Here is a 20,890-nt window from a genome sequence, read left to right as displayed (position 1 = left end):
CTTAATCTAGCTTCTAAAATAAGTCGTAGGGTCAGTATTGCCTCACGTGTTCCAATATTTCTACGGAATCCAAACTGATCTTCCCCAAGGTCGGCTTCTACCATTTTTTCCATTCGTCTGTAAAGAATTCGCGTTAGTATTTTGCAGCAGTGACTTATTAAACTGATAGTTCGGTAATTTTCACATATGTCAACACCTGCTTTCTTTGGGGTGGAAATTATTATATTCTTCTTGAAGTCTGAGGGTATTTCGCCTGTCTCATACATCTTGCTCACTAGTATGGTGAGGATGGTGGTACATCTTACGAAATCTGAAAAAACCAACATTAATTACGCAATAAAGAGGAAATAGGATGAGTTGACATTTAAACAGTAGGCGACGCTTGTGTAGCCGCTGCTCGGCGCCGCAAGTTATGTGGCAATCACTGGCTGTTGTGCCGATTTGTGGCACGTCTGTGTCTTAGTGCCTCTTTGACGCTCGGCAGTGGCGCCGTCGCTGACCGATATCGGAGGAGCGTCGAGTGGGGGTTAACTGGTGGCTCTCGGGGTGGCAAGACGGTTCGCGTCCACTGGGTACGTTTCTTGTCTGGCGCACGACACTGGGTTGGTTTTGGGATACAGCAGTGCTTATCCCGACTTGACGGCCTAATTTGCATACATATATACATACATACATTAATTCTTGTTCCATAGATCATGAATACGACATTTTGTAGTGATGTGGAACGTGTCACTTTAACATAAGTTTTCTCTACACAAAATAATTAATTAATAAATTAATTTTTTCTTACAATTACTACTTCATATCTAAGAATTCATCTATTGAGTAGAAGGAGTTATCATTCGGAAATGCTTTTAATTTGTTTTTAAATGTTGGTTGGCTATCTGTCAGACTTTTAACACTATTTGCCAAATGACCGAAGATTTTTGTGGCAGCATAATTCACCCCTTTCCGTTCCGAAGTGAGATTTAATCCAGAATATCATCCTTTCTTTTAGTGTTGTAGCTATGCACTTCGCTGTTATTTTTGAATTGGGGTGGGTTATTAATGATAAATTTCATAAGTGAATATATGTATTACGAAGGTACTGTGAATATCCCGAGTTCCTTAAATAAATGTCTGCAAGGTGATCTTGGCTGGGCTCCAGCTGTTATTCTGATTACATGCTTTTGTGCAATGAATACTTTCTCTCTTAATGACGAATTGCCCCAAAATATGATGCCATATGAAAGCAGTGAATGAAAATAGGCATCGTAGGCTAATTTACAGATATGTTTACCACCAAAATTTGCAATAACCCTAATAGCATAAGTAGCTGAACCTAACCGTTCCCGCAGATCATCGATGTGTTTCTTCCAATTCAATTTCTCATCAATGCACACACCCAGAAATTTTGAGTATTGTACCTTAGCAACAGACTTCCGTTCATAGTCTATATTTATCAATGGTGTTGTCCAATTTACTGTACAGAATTGAATAAAATGTGTTTTCTCAAAATTTAGTGAGAGTCCATTTGCAGAGAACCACTTAATAATTTTCTGAAATACATTATTTGCAATTTCCTCAGCTGATTCTTGCTTCTTGGGTGTGATTACTATACTTGTGCAATCAGCAAAAAGAACTAACTTTGCATCTTCATGAATATAGAGTGTCCAGTCGTTAATATACAGGGTGGTCCATTGATTGTGACCGGGCCAAATATCTCACGAAATAGGAATCAAACGAGAAAACTACAAAGAACGAAACTCGTCTAGCTTGAAGGGGGAAACCAGATGGCGCTATGGTTGGCCCGCTAGATGGTGCTGCCATAGGTCAAACGGATATCAACTGCGTTTTTTTTAATAGGAATCCAAACTTTTTATTACATATTCGTGTAGTACGTAAAGAAATATGAATGTTTTAGTTGGATCACTTATTTCGCTTTGTGATAGATGGCGCTGTAATAGTCACAAACGTATAAGTGCGTGGTATCACATAACATTCCGCCAGTGCGGACATTTGCTTCGTGATACATTACCCGTGTTAAAATGGACCGTTTACCAATTGCGGAAAAGGTCGATATCGTGTTGATGTATGGCTATTGTGATCAAAATGCCCAACGGGCGTGTGCTATGTGTGCTGCTCGGTATCCTGAACAACATCATCCAAATGTCCGAACCGTTCGCCGGATACTTACGTTATTTAAGGAAAAAATGGTTCAAATGGCTCTGAGCACCATGGGACTTAACATCTGAGGTCATCAGTCCCATATAACTTAGAACTACTTAAACCTAACTAAACTAAGGACATCACACACATCCATGCCCGAGGCAGGATTCGAACCTGCGACCGTAGCGGTCGCGCGGTTCCAGACTGAAGCGCGTAGAACCGCTCGGCCATCCCGGCCGGCATTTAAGGAAACAGGAAGTGTTTAGCCACATGTGAAACGTCAACCACGACCTGTAACAAATGATGGTGCCCAAGTAGGTGTTTTAGCTGCTGTCTCGGCTAATCCACACATCAGTAGCAGACAAATTGCGCGAGAATCGGGAATCTCGAAAACGTCGGTGTTGAGAATGCTACATCAACATCGATTGCACCTGTACCATATTTCTATGCACCAGGAACTGCATGGCGACGACTTTGAACGTCGTGTACAGTTCTGCCACTGGGCACAAGAGAAATTGCAGGACGATGACAGATTTTTTGCACGCCTTCTATTTAGCGACGAAGCGTCATTCACTAACAGCGGTAACGTAAACCGGCATAATATGCACTATCGAACCCGGAAACCCGGTAGCGGGAAGCGAGCGCATTGTCAATGCATATGCGAACATTACGGAAGGTGAACTACTCGCTGTTGAGAGGAATGTCGTTACACGTATTGCCAAATGAACTGAGGTTGGCGGACATCATTTTGAGCATTTATTGAATTAATGTGGTATTTACAGGTAATCATGCTGAAACAGCATGCGTTCTCAGAAACGATAAGTTGACAAAGGTACATGTATCACACTGGAACAACCGAAATAAAATGTTCAAACGTACCTACGTTCGGTATTTTAATTTAAAAAACCTACCTGTTACCAACTGTTCGCCTAAAATTGTGAGCCATATGTTTGTGACTATTACAGCACCATCTATCACAAAGCGAAAAAAGTGGTCCAACTAAAACATTCATATTTCTTTACATACTACACGAATATGTAATAAAAATGAGGTTTCCTATTTTAAAAAACGCAGAAGATATCCGTTTTACCTATGGCAGCGCCATCTAGCGGGCCCACCGTAGCGCCATCTGGTTTCCCCCTTCAAGCTGGACAAGTTTCGTCCTTTGTAGTTTTTTCGTTTGACGCTTATTTCGTGAGATATTTAGCCCATTCACGGTCAATGGAACACCCTGTATATTAAGAACAATAAGGGACCCAAGACTGAACCCTGTAGGACACCATTCTTGATCCCAGTTAGAGGACTCTCCTGGTTTTTGTACACTATTTGTACTGTTAATTTCAACCTTCTGCATTCTTCGAGTTAAGTATGGGTCTTCCAGTTTGCATGTAGAGATGTCATAACTGTGGCTTGGGGTGGAGATTACTGGACTCCCTTATGGGAGCAATATGGTGAAGGATCTACGTTCAGTAAAGGATTGACGCGGTACGTCAACTTGGGTGCTACTACGTCCTATACTGCTGTGTTCAATGGCGGTCTGCATTTACGGTTGCTCAAGTCACGGTGTGTACTAGCAGTGGACAAATTATTCCACTTTAAGATCCTTGCCTTCAAACGGTTGTGACTGTACTGCTAAACTGACTGTATTAGTAGCAGGTGTTATTCGTGTGGTAGCTTATATCTTTCCTCATTCCGCCATAGCCTTGCTAAGTGTTAGAATGACACATGCCACGCCTTGGTGGGTTAATACGGCATGTAGTGTTTTGCATGTGGCACAAGCAATGTGGGTCCTAAAGTTCGGATTGCAACCATACCATACAGATGCACACAGAAACTTGTTTATGAGTATGCTAAAAAGATTTGGCTTCCCTATAAAATTGAATGCAAATTTACTGAAGTGACTGCTATTAGCATCCGATGTTCTTTGATTAAATTCTGTATGCTAATGACTGTGGGACCTTATGTAAAAATCGTGATGTTAAATGATTACTTCACTTACAACGTGTGATGACTGTGTTTTTCATATGCAATATTAGCTCAAGAAAGAGGTAAGCCTAGTCAACGCTCTCACCATAGCTGTCTTGCGACTTTGCCTATTCCTGTTAGTAGTAGCTGTTAAAGTGCGCGTCATTTACAACAGCGGCAGAGTTTAGGTTCGTTCTGCGCATCTGGCGTCACAAAACACAGTCGGCCAATGAACAGAGAACGACGTTGCCAGAGCTCGACTGCAGTGCAGACCACGGAGGAGTGTCTTCAGTTTTAGAAACGTTCAGTCATAAATAAAGTAATTGAACAAAAGCAATGTCTTGATAGCAGACTTTCTATAAAAGAAAGTTTGGAATAAGCATTCTTTATATCAATTGCTTCATGTTCTATTAATTAATTAAACCAAACATGTAATAAGCCTCCTAATTCAGGCGATAGCAAGGAAATTCATTCTCACTGACCGCTTTTTCGCAATAAAGAACAGCGGTAATTGTTTATTTCCTATTGTACTTCGAAACGAAACGTGAGTAATTCATAATCATACCAACAGTGTTTGTCGGTATTTTGCGTGATTCTTTAAAGTCCTCAAGGATTACTATTGAATGACGAGCTGTGTTAACGTAGTGGTTAAGGTGTTTGGCTGCTAAGCAAAAGGTTCTAACCCTGTACGAAGCGTAATATTTTCTTTATTTAAAGCAATATCAAAGTGTCCTACTTCATGAATTTTATTCGTTTGAATGTAATTTTTTGAAATTTCTAATTTTTGAACTAAAATCGACCATACGGAAAGTATACGCTGTGGAAACTCTTCAAAATTTCATGCAATGGTTTACTACATTTAATGCTGCACAATAACTACGTTGAACATCGAAACAAAATTAAGTCATTTGTGGGGGGAAGGCATCAGTCAAGAAGATTTGTAAAAATCAAATTTTTGGGCCAAATAGTTTTTGTGAAATCGAATGATAAGTGTGTCAAAGCAGTCGGAACAGCATGTGTCTGCACAGGCGAGCAGTGCAGTAATGACAAAATCGCGCACAGCGCGGAATGCGAGGAGCACGTCACTGTAGCAGCGAGAGGGTTAATGCGGCCGTGGTGGCTTTACTTCATAGACTGGGCGCTCCCCCCTAAACGTAAGTTTGCGAACTATACTATGGCGCTGCTTCTCTTGGCGCGTACAACTGGCAATGCAGCAATCTCCCGCGTATGGGCGGGCATGAGAGAACCGCCAAGATAAAAGAATTGAACTATAGTAGTGATCGTTTCCAGGAACTAATTATGGTTGTTTTCAGATAACTCAAAAAATGGCTCTGAGCACTATAGGACTTAACATCTGAAGTCATCAGTCCCCTAGAACTTAGAACTACTTAAACCTAACTAACCTAAGGACATCACACACACATCCATGTCCATGGCAGGATTCGAACCTGCGACCGTAACAGCCGCGTGGTTCCGGACTGAAGCGCCTAGAACCGCTCGGCCACACCGGCCGTCTTTCAGATAACTAAAGAGATGATGGGCGTTGGATGTCCAGTAAATGTCGTCAGTAGATTGAGTCCAGCGACTTCATTTTATGAGTGACGACAATTAATGTTACCGGATGTGCAACTAACTGTGGCGTCTCGATTGTGTTGGTCGAGCTCCAGTCATATGTGACTATTTTACTGATTGTTAACCCTTTGGCATTTTATTGAAACCTTTTAATTACTATCACCGTTACTTGACTGTAGGATAACTGAAAATATGTGTCTGCCTTGTATGAAAGCTATGTGAATAGTGTTCTTCAATTCTTAATTTTGCCTAATATCTCATTGGTCTGTCTGTTATACTGACAGAGTTTGATAAATGGCTATAATTATTTTTAAATTGTCCTTACCAAGGAACTTATAAGAAACCTAAAACTGAAAGGAATCAGCTGTAGTTCTAAATTCAAGATCTTTGTGAATTTTTTTAATTTGATATTTTTTTAATTCGTCCAGTGGGACATTAAACTGAGAAGAGCATTGCAAGAGGCGACAACTGGGAGGGCGCAAGTAAAGTTGTTTCTGTGTCACGAGGTACTCTCCCAGTTCGTTCCTTGCCAGTTTTTCTCAGAAGGATGGTAGCCACCTTTGGTCGCCGGCAGGCGCAGTGAAAGAAGATTCAGAATTAGTTATTTACGTCCACTCGGTTGCTGGACTGGCGGTTCGCCTCCGGGTCCTCCCAAATGCGACAGGCGCAGACTGTGGTGTTGAACTCGCGCAGGGAATCTACAGCGTACATGGGTCAGACGTCACTTCGCTGCAATCATGGAATCGAGTGGGAACGTCATGTACGCCTTCGATCCGTCTGACAGACTGCCTTACCAGTTAAACTGCTGGGGTGCTTATGGAGCCAAGTAGTGGCTAATGTTTACCCGACGTCCTTCGTTATGATGGCATAGGACTTCCTATTACGAAGACATTCTCGGTATTCCTCCCACCGTGTTTGCTCAACGAGTTTTTTTATAGTATAGAACTGGTTCGTAAAAACTCTTGCTACCTTTTATTGCATTCTCCTTAGCCTTTCTTTCGTAACATAACGAAGGTAACGTGATCCTGTTGGACTGCTCTGATCCACTACATTCATTTGTGGCCTGGCTTGCCAGAGAGGCCGATGTTGTGTTTTGCCCTGACCCAGTCTCGGTGGCGAAATTTTTTCATTGCGGCCACCTTGTGTCCATATTTCCGTAATATAGCGACACAGCTTCACTCTGGGACCTTGAAAATTTTACCCATTTCTCTGCCCCATACAAGGTTACCATGAAACAGTGTACTTGATATTAATGGTTAATAACTTAGCAGTCTGTGTTTACCTAGTGAATATTTAGTTTTGATAAGTATTTGAAAGTATCAGTCTGATTTTTACCACCTGGTCGTCGCTCCACCTACCCATTTGGTGTAATGTGTATGAGTAGGCGACGTTAGCTGGACTGCTGCCGCGCTCAACAGGGCAACTGGGTGGGCGTAGGCAGTCGTCGCCGGCCACAGTAAATACACTAATGGCCATTAAAATTGCTACACCACGATGACGACTTGCTACACAAGCGAAATTTAACCGACAGGAAGAAGATGCTGTGATATGCAAACGATTGGCTTTTGAGAGCATTCACACAAGGTTGGCGCCGGTGGCGACACCTACAACGTGCTGACATGAGGAAAGTTTCCAACCGATTTCTCATACACAAACAGCAGTTGACCGTCTTTGCCTGGTGAAACGTTGTTGTGATGCCTCGTGTAAGGAGGAGAAATGCGTACCATCACGTTTCCCACTTTTATAAAGGTCGGATTGTAGCCCATTGCGATTGCGGTTTATCGTATCACGACATTGCTGCTCGCGTTGGTCGAGGTCCAATGACTGTTAGCAGAATATGGAATCGGTGGATTCAGCAGGGTAATACGGAATGCCGTGCTGGATCCCAACGGCCTCGTATCACTAGCAGTCGAGATGACAGGCATCTTATCCGCATGGCTGGAACGGATCGTGCAGCCACGTCTCGATCCCTGAGTCAACAGATGGGGACGTTTGCAAGACAACAACCATCTGCACGAACAGTTCGACGACGTTTGCAGCAGAATGGACTATCAGCTCGGACATCGTGGCTGCGGTTACTCTTGACGCTGCATCACAGACAGGAGCGCTGAGATGGTGTGCTCAACGACGAACCTGGGTGCACGAATGGCAAAGCGTCATTTTTTCGAATGAATCCAGGTTCTGTTTACAACATCGTGATGGTCGTATCCGTGTTTGGCGACATTGTGGTGAACGCACATTGGAAGCGTGTATTCGTTATCGCCATACTGGCGTATCACCCAGCGTGATGGTATGGGGTTCCATTGGTTACACGTCTCGGTCACCTCTTGCTCGCACTGACGGCACTTTGAACAGTGGACGTTACATTTCAGATGTGTTACGACTCGTGGCTCTACCCTTCATTCGATCCCTGAAAAACCCTACATGTCAGCAGGATAATGCACGACCGCATGTTGCAAATTCACTATGGCGACTGAAACGGAGGGTAAATTGCCTTTCCTTGACGTCTTGGTCAAGAGAAGGGCTGACGGCACCCTAGGTCATGCTGTTTATCGGAAGACAACGCACACTGATCTGTACTTGCACGCAGACAGCTGCCACCACCCTTCACAGAGGAATGGGGTACTTAAAACTCTAGTACATAGGGCGCGCACTATCTCTGACGCAGAGAGTCTACTCCAGGAACTGGAACATCTGAGAAATTTATTTCGAAAATATGGGTACTCAGAGTGGCAGATTCAACGTGCTCCCCGCTCAACCACTACAGCACAACCTGTGGAGATGGATGAAATCACGAGGGAGGAGGTAGGCACTGCGTTTATTCCATATACAGGCGCACTCGCGGGGAAAATCGCCCGCATTTTGAAGAAACACCGGGCGGGAACTGTGTTTTGTCCTCCGAATAAAACTCGTGCACTGGTGGGGAGCGCCAAAGATGACCTCGGATTGAGGAAGGCCGGCGTGTACCAGATTCCGTGTCAATGTGGCAAGTCGTATATTGGTCAGACGACGCGTACCGTCGAGGATCGATGCCGTGAACACCAGAGGCACACTCGACTGATGTATCCGAGCAAGTCGGCGGTCGCTGAACATTGTTTGTCGGAAAATCACGCCATGGAATATGACCGCACGAGGATTCTGGTACAGACGTCGAGATACTGGGACAGCGTTGTTAGAGAGGCCATCGAAATTCGCACCAAAGACGACCTCACAAACCGTGACTGTGGCTATAATCTTAGCAAGGCTTGGTAACCAGCGATTGGGTTAATCAAGAGTAAATCGAGCAAACGTATAGTTGTGACGACCACGGCGGACAGAGCCATCACACCGACGTCATCTCAGACGCCGTTGCAATCTGTTCCACCGCGCGACCGTGGCGCGGGGCGCAGAGGGAGCGCGCCGCGGGTGGAGGGTATTTCAATCGGCCGCCGCCGCGACCGAACCCAGTTCCCTCTGAGCAGCCATAGCGTACGGATCTCTGTGCCGGCACGTTCACGGGAGCTCAGTCCGTCAGTTCACCTGATGATGACGACATGTATGATCGCCGAAATATTGTGCCCGTTTGTAGATGGCAGTACACCTGTGGATATTTTGATTATCAAATACGCCGGGAGAAACTCAAGGATAATAGATACGTATTTATGAAGCAGTTATTGTTGTCTTGTGCAGTTACAATGAAATTACGTTATGATTTTTAGATTAAAGTTGTAACCTCCCCGCAAAATTTTGTATGACAATATAAATTTTACAAATGGGAATAGAGCCAAACATAACCTCTCCGCAGGAATTTTTTTAAAATGAAAAGAATTGAATAGAAATGCAAATAGCGCCAAATGTCAGCTTCCCACAGTAACAAAACTCAATGATAATAAAAATGTGCAAAAATGTTAAGTCCCCACAAAATTAACGTTAAGATGAACCTGATGAATTTTATAAGGGCAGCTGCTCTGTGCAATGATTAAACCTCAACACAAAAACCAAAATTCTTACCTCAGTAAACTGCATCTATATCTGCTCTTATTTTTCGGCACAGCTCCGTGCAAGGCTGGCCCATGTTTAATTTTGATTCTTGGAGGGAATGCATAGGAAATATTATTTAACTTGAAATGAATCTTTTTCTTTAAAAAGGTTACTTTGTAGAAAAATTATTATTGGGGCAATTCTTGAACAAATTAATTACAATTAACATATGTTATTAGCTGAGCGCAATGCTGCTTCATTACCTTCGTTAACAATATACCTCGTCCAGAACCGTGACCAGAGACCCATGTCGACGCCCGCCGACTCCTCACACACAACTACTGTTCCTCCCGACTCGCTACACGCAACTAACTACTCGCTCTGCCGGCTCGCAACTGAACACTCGCGCGGTGAAGCGCAGACTAGCAACGATAAATAACTCTCTGGTCAGAGATTCTGTCATGCCTCGCCATCGCTGCTAATGAATACACTGAATACATAAGTGTTTCATAATCCTCCACTGGGGGGCCAAAAATTTGGCAGCGATGGTAGGTCATTTGGATTTGCCATGAGCAACAAATTTTTTCCTAACTAATTAACTTTACAATCATAAAAGATAAGTATATTGGTGTAGAACATGAAGTAAATATAGTGCACATGCACCGAGTACACAACATATCAGACAATGACAAAAAATTATATATACAATGAGTACAGAACATATCAGCAAATCAGAAAAATGTATATACAAATCATATTGATAAATGATAAAAGTGCACACTTACTGACGTTCAGCACAAAACAAATGACATAAGTGCACATGCACTGAAAAATTCTTCAAAGTCTTCACAACAAATGGACATAATGAGTACAAATCTCATTGACAAATGACATAAGTGCACATGTACTGTAGTTCAGAACATGTTAGCAAATGAAAAAAATGTACATACAATGAGTAGAAATCATGTTAGAAAAATGACAAAAGTGCACACACACTATAATTCAGAATATATCAGCAAATAAAAAAAAATGTATTGGTCATGAATACAAATCATATTAGCAAAAAAATGATTTTCACTACGTTACAAGAATTAGGATAGGAAAGGGAAGGATTGCATCATGGTTGTAGCACTTTAGGTTGCACGCAGCTGCACTGAAAGTCCATAACTTTCTACTGTAGCACAACACCAAGTGGAACAATCTGAAGTTCTTTTCCCAGAAGTATTTATCAGCGTAGCCAAGACACTGAAATGTCGTAGTAATATTCCATGTTATCATTTTAGCAGGACATTAGGTACACCAAACGGTGGGACCATAATAGCATCTCCATCGCTCAAGGTGGTGGACAGCATGTCGTGTCAACACCACGTTCTTGTAAGGTACACCAACGTAGAATTCGTGCAAAAACCAAATATAGTGCTCCATGATCAAGAGGATATACAGGATAAACGGATATTGCAGTAATTCAGGGTAGTTAGGCCAGAAGGTGAAGGACATTAAGTCACATACTAGTCTTCACTGAGAATTTCATTAGCAGTTTGCGGCATTCATTGCCCAGTTATTGAACATTTCTGTACCATGTATGTAGTATTACAGAATAATGTTCATAAATTGGCGTTTTACACAGAACATTGGCACTCATTGCCTAATTATAAATCATCAGAAGTCAAAATATTCATATGGTGTTTTACAGAGAACATTGGTACTCATTTCCTAATTACAAATCATCAGAAGTCATTACATAATAATATTCATATAATGATTTACAGAGAACATAGGCACTCATTTCTTAATTACAAGTCATCAGAAGTCATTATATTCATGTGGTGTTTTACAGAGAACATTGGTACTCATTTCCTAATTACAAATCATCAGAAGTCATTGTATTCATGTGGTGTTTTACAGAGAACATTGGTACTCATTTCCTAATTACAAATCATCAGAAGTCATTATATTCATGTGGTGTTTTACAGAGAACACTGGCACTCATTTCCTAATTACAAATCATCAGAAGTCATTATATTCATGTGGTGCTTTACAGAGAACATTGGCACTCATTTCCTAGTTACAAAGTATTATTATATTTTTTTTATTTGCTAGCAATGCATTGCGTTGAGATCGATAACTAATTGCTGGGGGATAATAATATTTGCATTTGACTTATTACTGCAAAAGAAGATGTGTAACGTCATTCGTCATGAGTCAGCTGTAGCAAGGTTATGAAACAAGTAGAGTATATGTGATCACATTCATAAATAACATAGACTTAATGAACAATTGCTTATAGCACATTAATTTCATAAATAATTTCTCCTGCAAAATACACAAAAAAATGGATTATTAATCTGAAGGAAGAAACGCATTTTATGCTGAAAAGTAGTGACCTCGAATTAACAGGCAGTGAAATGTGTATAAAAATGTGTTCCATAGCTGTCCCTTCCAAAACCTTCATTCATCCTACTATGCAATATAACACATACTGTCAAAACGAACTGCAACAAATACTTAAATAACTTCAACATTATCCTCATCTGTAAAGAAAAAAACTTCATTATCCATCACTTCATTATCATAACTCCATTATTATCATCACCTGTAAAGAAAAACTTCATTATCCATAGTAGCATATTCTTCATCATTATTCATCAGCATTCATTATCATCTGCAAAAAAATCACTTCATTACTCATTATACAACTATTCCTTATTTCTACCATATTTCATCACTAAAACTAAGATGTGTAGTTCTGTCTGACAGCCTGCATCAATCGCCTTGTATTCTGAAAGAAAAAATTAGTTAAGACTGCTATTCTACGATGTGTATAGTATATTCTTGTTAATGCTTGTTAATTCTGATCCATTTACTCTTCCTCACAAGGTTTGCATCTTCTTTCGACCATTCCGAAGGTGAAATTCCCATTTTTGTTTAATTTCTGTCTTTCACGCATCATTTCTTTCTGAAATTGATGAACAAAGATTAATGTCTTGCATTTACATCATATACTCACTAAATAATGACTGGTTTATGGTAACATAATTGGGCATACAGCATAACATGACAGAAAATGTAATATGTGAAAAAAAATAGACAGTGTTCAAATGCAAAAATGTACACAGAATATCACAATGCAGCAGCAAAAAAATGTAAAACAGTCACAATGTTGAGATATTATAAGGAAAAATGTCAAAGTCAACTGGTGTTTGCTATATCTTAACTATTTCATGCAAAATTTACTCAGTGAACAGATAAATGTTTCTAACGAAGGTGAACAATATACACAAAACACATCAGATTTATTTAATTCCGATGTAGTGGCCAACAGTGCACTCCGATTAGCAAACCTTTTCGTGAATCAGACACTGACCAAATGGTTACACAATCGTGACACATGCAGATACACCATCACACAGCACAGAGAAAAGAGTCGCTAATTTTGGATTGGATCAAGTTATGACAGTATTGCTACAACTTAATGAAAAACAACAATTATAGGCAACTTAATGAAAATCTGAAACAGTCGAATGAAAAACAAGACAACAATTATAAACAACTTAATGAAAATCTCAAACAGTTCAATGAAAAACACGACAACCTTAATGAATAGAGTAAACAACTTAGTGAACATAACAAACAAGTTAGTGAACAGATTACAGCTGTTGCCGTGCAATGTCATGATACTAAAGAACAATTACGTGAGGAAATTAAGGCTTGTGCTAGTAACAGTAGTGAAGAAATTAGATCTGTTGCACAAGAATTAAGTAATACACATGCAGCCACAACGAAATTACTTAGAGATGATATTAGTGCAGCTGCTAAACAATGTTCAGAAAACGCAACACAGTTACGCGAAGAGTTTAAATTAATGTCAGCAGAACTTTCACGCACGCTGGATGCGAAAGTAAACAAGAAATTTGAACAACAGAACAGCCAGATTGACGAACGTTTTAATCACCACCTACAAAACAGTGAAACGCGTTACCGTAAATTTATACAGGAACATAACAAAGTAAAGAAACAAGTCATGGAAACAATTACTCCACAGAGACAGGAAGATAAATTACTCCACAGAGACAGGAAGATAAGCGTAAGTTGTTTACGAAAGCAAAAACATACAACAACATCGCTACAGTAGCAGACTAAATCAATACTATCGAGCAGTTGAACACCGAATTGCATGATGAAATCTCCGATCTTAAAACAAAAACAGACACACACACAGTAGACTTTCAGACAGTGACCAACAGACTTGAACACTTAGAATTAATACAGGATCCTGATGCCATTAAAGCAGACGTTAAGAAATCAAACAAAACCACACGTAAAATGCAAAAACAAATTAACGCTTAGGACACTAAAAATGATGATCAGGTAAAAACAGTGATTGAAAAATTTGATGAATTGGCCAGTCGTATTGACGTTATCGAAAATAACAATGACACCAAAGCAGACGATACGTCACCAGTTTAGTTCAATCAAATCTGAATTCCAAAACATACAGCAGACAATCAGTGAGATAGGTTCGTCCAATAATATATTACGTAGAAAATTATCATCTTTACAGCAAGAAATGACAGTAATGAAAAATGTTTCAGCCTCTAACAGGTCACAGCATACGCCACATTCTGAACATTTGTCACACTCACACAGCCAGTATAATTTAGGTAGTTTACAGAGAGTACGTAACTTAGATTCCGAACAGAGACAGACTAATGATTCTCATCAATCATGAATCCGATCAGACATTCAGAGATTATAATTTTGATTACAGGCACTTTCTGTCCGTTAGGAAATTTAAGGAATTTAAAAATGACAGAACACTGATTCACCCTGTGGACTGGATACAACAATTTAGCTTTGCAATTCCACCAACTTGGCCCTTAACACACAAACTTGAAGCTATTCGCAGTTTTTTGGAAGGCGAACCGGCAACTCGTATGAGACCGATTGCGAGACAATGTTATTCGGTAGAAGAATTTCAGAATGCTTTTCTGTCAGCGTATTGGTCGAAGACGACACAGCGCGGAATCAAGGATCAGTTAATTAGCTTACCGAATTATGAGAACTCAAATTTTCCCACTGTCACGCAATTTTTTGAACATATGGTCCAACAAAACCAGTACTTAAGTGAGCCATACAGTGAATCTGCACTTATTCAATTATGTATTTCTAAATTACCACGATCATTAAGAGTATCACTTTTAACAGGACAACAGAAAGAAAATATTTCGGCATTTAGAGATCTGTTATAGCTTTTGGAAGTTCAGCAATCAGACTATTCTTTCATAAACAAAAATTTTTCACATCATAACCAAGGCCATCAAGCATACAGAATTACGATCAGCCTCGCTATTTTAATAGCAAAGGTGATAGACGCTCCAGGAATGACAACCACCAGAATTTTAACAACAGACAAAATTTTAATAAGCAGTATCCTCATAATTATCAGCAACAGCAAACACATTTTGGCAACAATAGAGGTTTTTCCCCACACCAGCAACAAAACCAACCGGTTAGCATACCTAACCAACAATGTAATGTGCAAGGTCAACGAAGCCTTAATGTTTCGCTGCCTATACGTATAGCGTTTGCATCATATACTCACTAAATAATGACTGGTTTATGGTAACATAATTGGGCATACAGCATAACATGACAGAAAATGTAATATGTGAAAAAAAATAGACAGTGTTCAAATGCAAAAATGTACACAGAATATCACAATGCAGCAGCAAAAAAATGTAAAACAGTCACAATGTTGAGATATTATAAGGAAAAATGTCAAAGTCAACTGGTGTTTGCTATATCTTAACTATTTCATAGTGCATACAAACAAAACATGAAACAATCGTACAAGAAATGTGACCTTCTTTGAGTTCTGCTTGTATGTTGTGTAGTTAATAGAGGCGAGAATTAAAGACTTTAAAGGAGAGAGAATTTAATAATATTAATATGTCACTAGATAAAATTGCATAATTATTCATAGCATACGTAATTTTATCTGAAAAAATGTGCACAGTCTGATATGTAACGACAAGAAGAGCGACCTGCTAACCTTACCTTGCCGGGCACTTGCCAAGAAAAAATACGACAGTCATCAGTAAGTAATCACATAAATGTAATTGCATAAATGGTCATAAAATGTGTAAATTCATCTGGAAAAATACGCACGGTCTGATGTGTAACGACAAGAAGAGCGACCTGCTAACCTTACCTTGCCGGGCACTTGCCAAGAAAAATTACGATAATCATCAGTAAGTAGTCATGTGAATATAATTGCATAAGTGATCATAAAATTAGGAAATGGCATTATAGCATGTTAAATCATAAAGTATCTTCATTCAATAAAAGGTTTGATGTTTGATCAGTGGTGGTTTCCTTTCGATTTTCTGGTTCTCAAAGTTTCGACGTGTACAACATTGGGGTGAGGAATGCTGCGAATCCGATATGGACCTGCGTATAGAAGTTCAAATTTACTGCACCTACCTTTTCCTTTATTAGATAAATGGTGTGTATGTACTAATATCTTCTGTCCAATGTGAAAGTCACGGCGTATGCAAACCTGTTTTTGTTGTCTTCTCCGGCGCTCTGCGGCACGTTTGATGTTGTTCAGCGCAATGTCAATTATTTCATGGTGTTGTAGTCGACGAGACGTAGGAAATGTTACTAATTCTTTAATTTTGTTAGGTGGTTCAACATTTTTCAGTATAACAGACGGAGATAGCATGGTAGATTCATTTGGCATGGAATTAGTTACATCCTGGAAAGAGAGTATGTGTGTCTCCCAATCAATATGTCTTTTATGGCAGTATATTCTACACAGTTTACCAATTTCTTTCATTAATCGTTCACAAGGGTTCGAAGAAGCATGGTACCTGGATATATATATCGGAGATATGTTTCTAGCTCGTAACATACGTGTCCATATAGCAGATCGAAACTGTGATCCATTGTCGGAAATTACTTTCAACACATGCCCTACATGAAATAGAAAATGTTTTACAAATGCTTTCGAAACAGTTTTAGCAGTAGCTTTGCGTAACGGAGTGAAGGTAACAAATTTTGAAGTGATTTCAACACCGACAAAGATGTAGCAAAAACCTCTATTAGTTCTGGGAATCGGACCAAAAATGTCTACAGCGGCCATGTGTCTCAATTTAACAGGTACAATGGGATATAATGGAGGAATATGTGAAGTCGTGTCTGACTTAGCTTTCTGGCAGATTTTACATGACGCTAAAACTCGTCGTATACGTTTCTTCATGTTGGCAAAATAACAGTTCTCTCTCAGTATAAGAAAACATTTTCTAGCTCCGTAATGTGCGTAACTTAAATGAGTATACCAGATTAATTTGTTACCCAGCTCGTCAGGAATGCATAATAACCAATTGTTGCTGTCAGGATGAGAGCGGCGGAACAGAATGTCATTGTGTACAGTGTAATGGTTTCTAATCGTAACATTTTTCCTATCTTGCCAGAGGTGTTTAATCTCTTTCCACACGTTGTCTTTATTCTGCTCTTGTGCTATGTCCTGTAATGACGACGAAATAAAATTTTCAAATGCAACTTGTTGAATGTACATCACGCTGAAATTTGCTTTGCAGAAGTTGGTTGCGATGTCTTGCTGATTGTTGCTGAGAGAACGAGATAGTACGTCTGCTACAATATTTTGTGTGCCGGGAATGTGAACTATTGTAAAATTAAATTCCTGCAAATTAAGTTTCCACCTGCTTAACCTGTTGTGTGTAAATTTACCGGAAAGTAAAAATTGTATCGCTCTATGGTCTGTGTAAACTGTAGTGTGTCTTCCATAAAGAAAGTGCCGAAATCTCGTAAAAGCCCAAACCACACACAATGTTTCCAGTTCTGTAACAGAATAATTTCGTTCAGCAGGCGACAGAATGCGACTTGCAAATGCGATGTTTTTAATTACAGTTGAGCCACCTTCTTCAATTTCCTGAAAAATATGTACGCCTAAAGCGGTGTTGGAACTGTCGGTGGCAATGGAAAAATTTCTGGTAATATCTGGGTGCGATAAAAGTGGAGCATTCAACAAAGCATGTTTCAGGTTCACAAATTCAGAATGTGCTTGCTTATCCCAGGACCAAATAGTGTTTTTACCTGTCAATTGGCATAATCTAGGTGTGTCTAAAGCAGAGTGATGAATAAATTTACGAAAAAAGTTAATTAAGCCCAAAAAACTGCGTAGTTGCTTCTTCGTTGTAGGAACGGTAATGTAACGTAGAGCTTGAAGTTTTTCCCGATCAGGCGCAATGCCTTCTGCTGAAATTACGTGTCTAAGAAATTTTATAGAAGTTTTATCAAAATGCAATTTACTGAGATTAACTGTGAGTCCTTGTGCATGAAAAGTTTGCAACAGTCGTTCAAGAATCAGATTGTGTTCAGACCAGTTAGCTTCTGCAATAAGAATGTCGTCTACGTACGTCGTGATTCTGTCTTTAAGTTCTGTCGGAAGTATTGCATTCAAACCGCGAATAAAAGCTTCAGAAGAAATAGTTAAACCGAATGGTAATTTGCAAAATTGATAACAGTCGCCAAAACAGAGAAATGCTGTGTACTTTCTGGAATTCGGATGTAGCTGAATTTGCCAAAATCCCGATTTCAGATCTAATGTAGAATAAATAGCAGTACCGTGAAATTTCTGTAGTAGTTCCTCTAGTGTCTGTGGTCGATCTGTTTCATTAATAATTATGTCATTGATGTGACGTGAATCAAGTACAAGGCGAAGTGAGCCATCCTTTTTCTTAACAATATGGAGCGGGTTTATGTACGGACTAACTGCCGGTTCAATAATACCTTGGTCAAGCATATCTTGCAATTATTTTTTAACTTGCTCTCTATGAATATACGGAATAGGATAATGTTTGGCTTTAAATGTATCATGCTGTTTGACTTGAAATTCATACATAAAACCGGACATAGTACCAGGAATATTGTCGAAAACTGGAGCTTGCTGTAAAAGAATTTTGTGTAGTTGCGTGCGTTCGTCGTCTGTATTTGCACTGCTTTGTTTAACTTTATCAGAAATCATCTGCATTACGTCGGAGTCAGCTTCGTCTGGAGTATTATAGTTGTGTACGTACGTATCAGTGAACAATGTGGAATTACAGTCAATGTTACGTGTTGCGGAAATGACCTCTGTGCGATTAATTGTTTGCTCTTCCGCAGATAAAGAGTGCTGAAATTCTAAAGCCAATTGTACATTTTCAACCTTTAGCATTAAATTGGAATTTTGAAAATCAATAACTGCGTCGTGTTGTACCAGAAAATTAGTACCTAAAATAACGTCTGTTGTCAATAAGGGATCAATCCAAAAATTTGAGTGGAACGTATGACCTGCAATACAAAATGATAAGTGTGTCTGTAATTTTACATCTACTCCTCTACCAGATACTGCTCCTTTTACGTAATTTTACACATACTCCTTTACCAGATACTGCTCCTTTTACTTTAGTTTTGCCTAATGGTTGCGTATGATAGGTGTTCTCTTTTTTTGTATAACTGGTTTTTCATGCAAAAGTGTGTCTCGGATGTCGTCAAAAGTAATAACATTTTCGTGAACAAGATTCTGTGTATCAAAAGTATTGCTTACGTTGCTAGAAGATGCAATATGTACAGTATCTAGTCAAATTCTTTCTGACGCGCTGTTATTTGCAGGAGGATGCTGTGGCATTTCGACTATTTGTACTGTTCTGTTACTTCGTCCTGACGTATTAGGTTCGGGATGATATCGACTGTCTGATTCATTCACGGTAATCTGTTGTTGTGGATGACTCTGCTGCTGATAAGAAATGGTTCAAATGGCTCTGAGCACTATGGGACTCAACTGCTGAGGTCATTAGTCCCCTAGAACTTAGAACTAGTTAAACCTAACTAACCTAAGGACATCACACACATCCATGCCCGAGGCAGGATTCGAACCTGCGGCCGTAGCGGTCTTGCGGTTCCAGACTGCAGCGCCTTTAACCGCACGGCCACTTCGGCCGGCGCTGCTGATAAGACCTACTGTTATTAAATGTACGCTGAAAACTGTACTCATTACTTTTACGTCTGTCATGATAGTCATTACTATACGGCGCGTTGCGATAGGAATTGCAATGATGTGTTTTCTGTACGTAGCGATTTCTTGCTGCTGTGCGTAACTATTTGGCGGAGCCGACGCTATACGTATAGGCAGCGAAACATTAAGGCTTCGTTGACCTTGCACATTACATTGTTGGTTAGGTATGCTAACCGGTTGGTTTTGTTGCTGGTGTGGGGAAAAACCTCTATTGTTGCCAAAATGTGTTTGCTGTTGCTGATAATTATGAGGATACTGCTTATTAAAATTTTGTCTGTTGTTAAAATTCTGGTGGTTGTCATTCCTGGAGCGTCTATCACCTTTGCTATTAAAATAGCGAGGCTGATCGTAATTCTGTATGCTTGATGGCCTTGGTTATGATGTGAAAAATTTTTGTTTATGAAAGAATAGTCTGATTGCTGAACTTCCAAAAGCTATAACAGATCTCTAAATGCCGAAATATTTTCTTTCTGTTGTCCTGTTAAAAGTGATACTCTTAATGATCGTGGTAATTTAGAAATACATAATTGAATAAGTGCAGATTCACTGTATGGCTCACTTAAGTACTGGTTTTGTTGGACCATATGTTCAAAAAATTGCGTGACAGTGGGAAAATTTGAGTTCTCATAATTCGGTAAGCTAATTAACTGATCCTTGATTCCGCGCTGTGTCGTCTTCGACCAATACGCTGACAGAAAAGCATTCTGAAATTCTTCTACCGAATAACATTGTCTCGCAATCGGTCTCATACGAGTTGCCGGTTCGCCTTCCAAAAAACTGCGAATAGCTTCAAGTTTGTGTGTTAAGGGCCAAGTTGGTGGAATTGCAAAGCTAAATTGTTGTATCCAGTCCACAGGGTGAATCAGTGTTCTGTCATTTTTAAATTCCTTAAATTTCCTAACGGACAGAAAGTGCCTGTAATCAAAATTATAATCTCTGAATGTCTGATCGGATTCATGATTGATGAGAATCATTAGTCTGTCTCTGTTCGGAATCTAAGTTACGTACTCTCTGTAAACTACCTAAATTATACTGGCTGTGTGAGTGTGACAAATGTTCAGAATGTGGCGTATGCTGTGACCTGTTGGAGGCTGAAACATTTTTCATTACTGTCATTTCTTGCTGTAAAGATGATAATTTTCTACGTAATATATTATTGGACGAACC

This window comes from Schistocerca serialis, chromosome 2, assembly GCF_023864345.2.
Source record: "Schistocerca serialis cubense isolate TAMUIC-IGC-003099 chromosome 2, iqSchSeri2.2, whole genome shotgun sequence".
Classification (NCBI taxonomy): Eukaryota; Metazoa; Arthropoda; class Insecta; order Orthoptera; family Acrididae; genus Schistocerca; species Schistocerca serialis.
Note: the sequence above shows the minus strand (reverse complement) of the source record.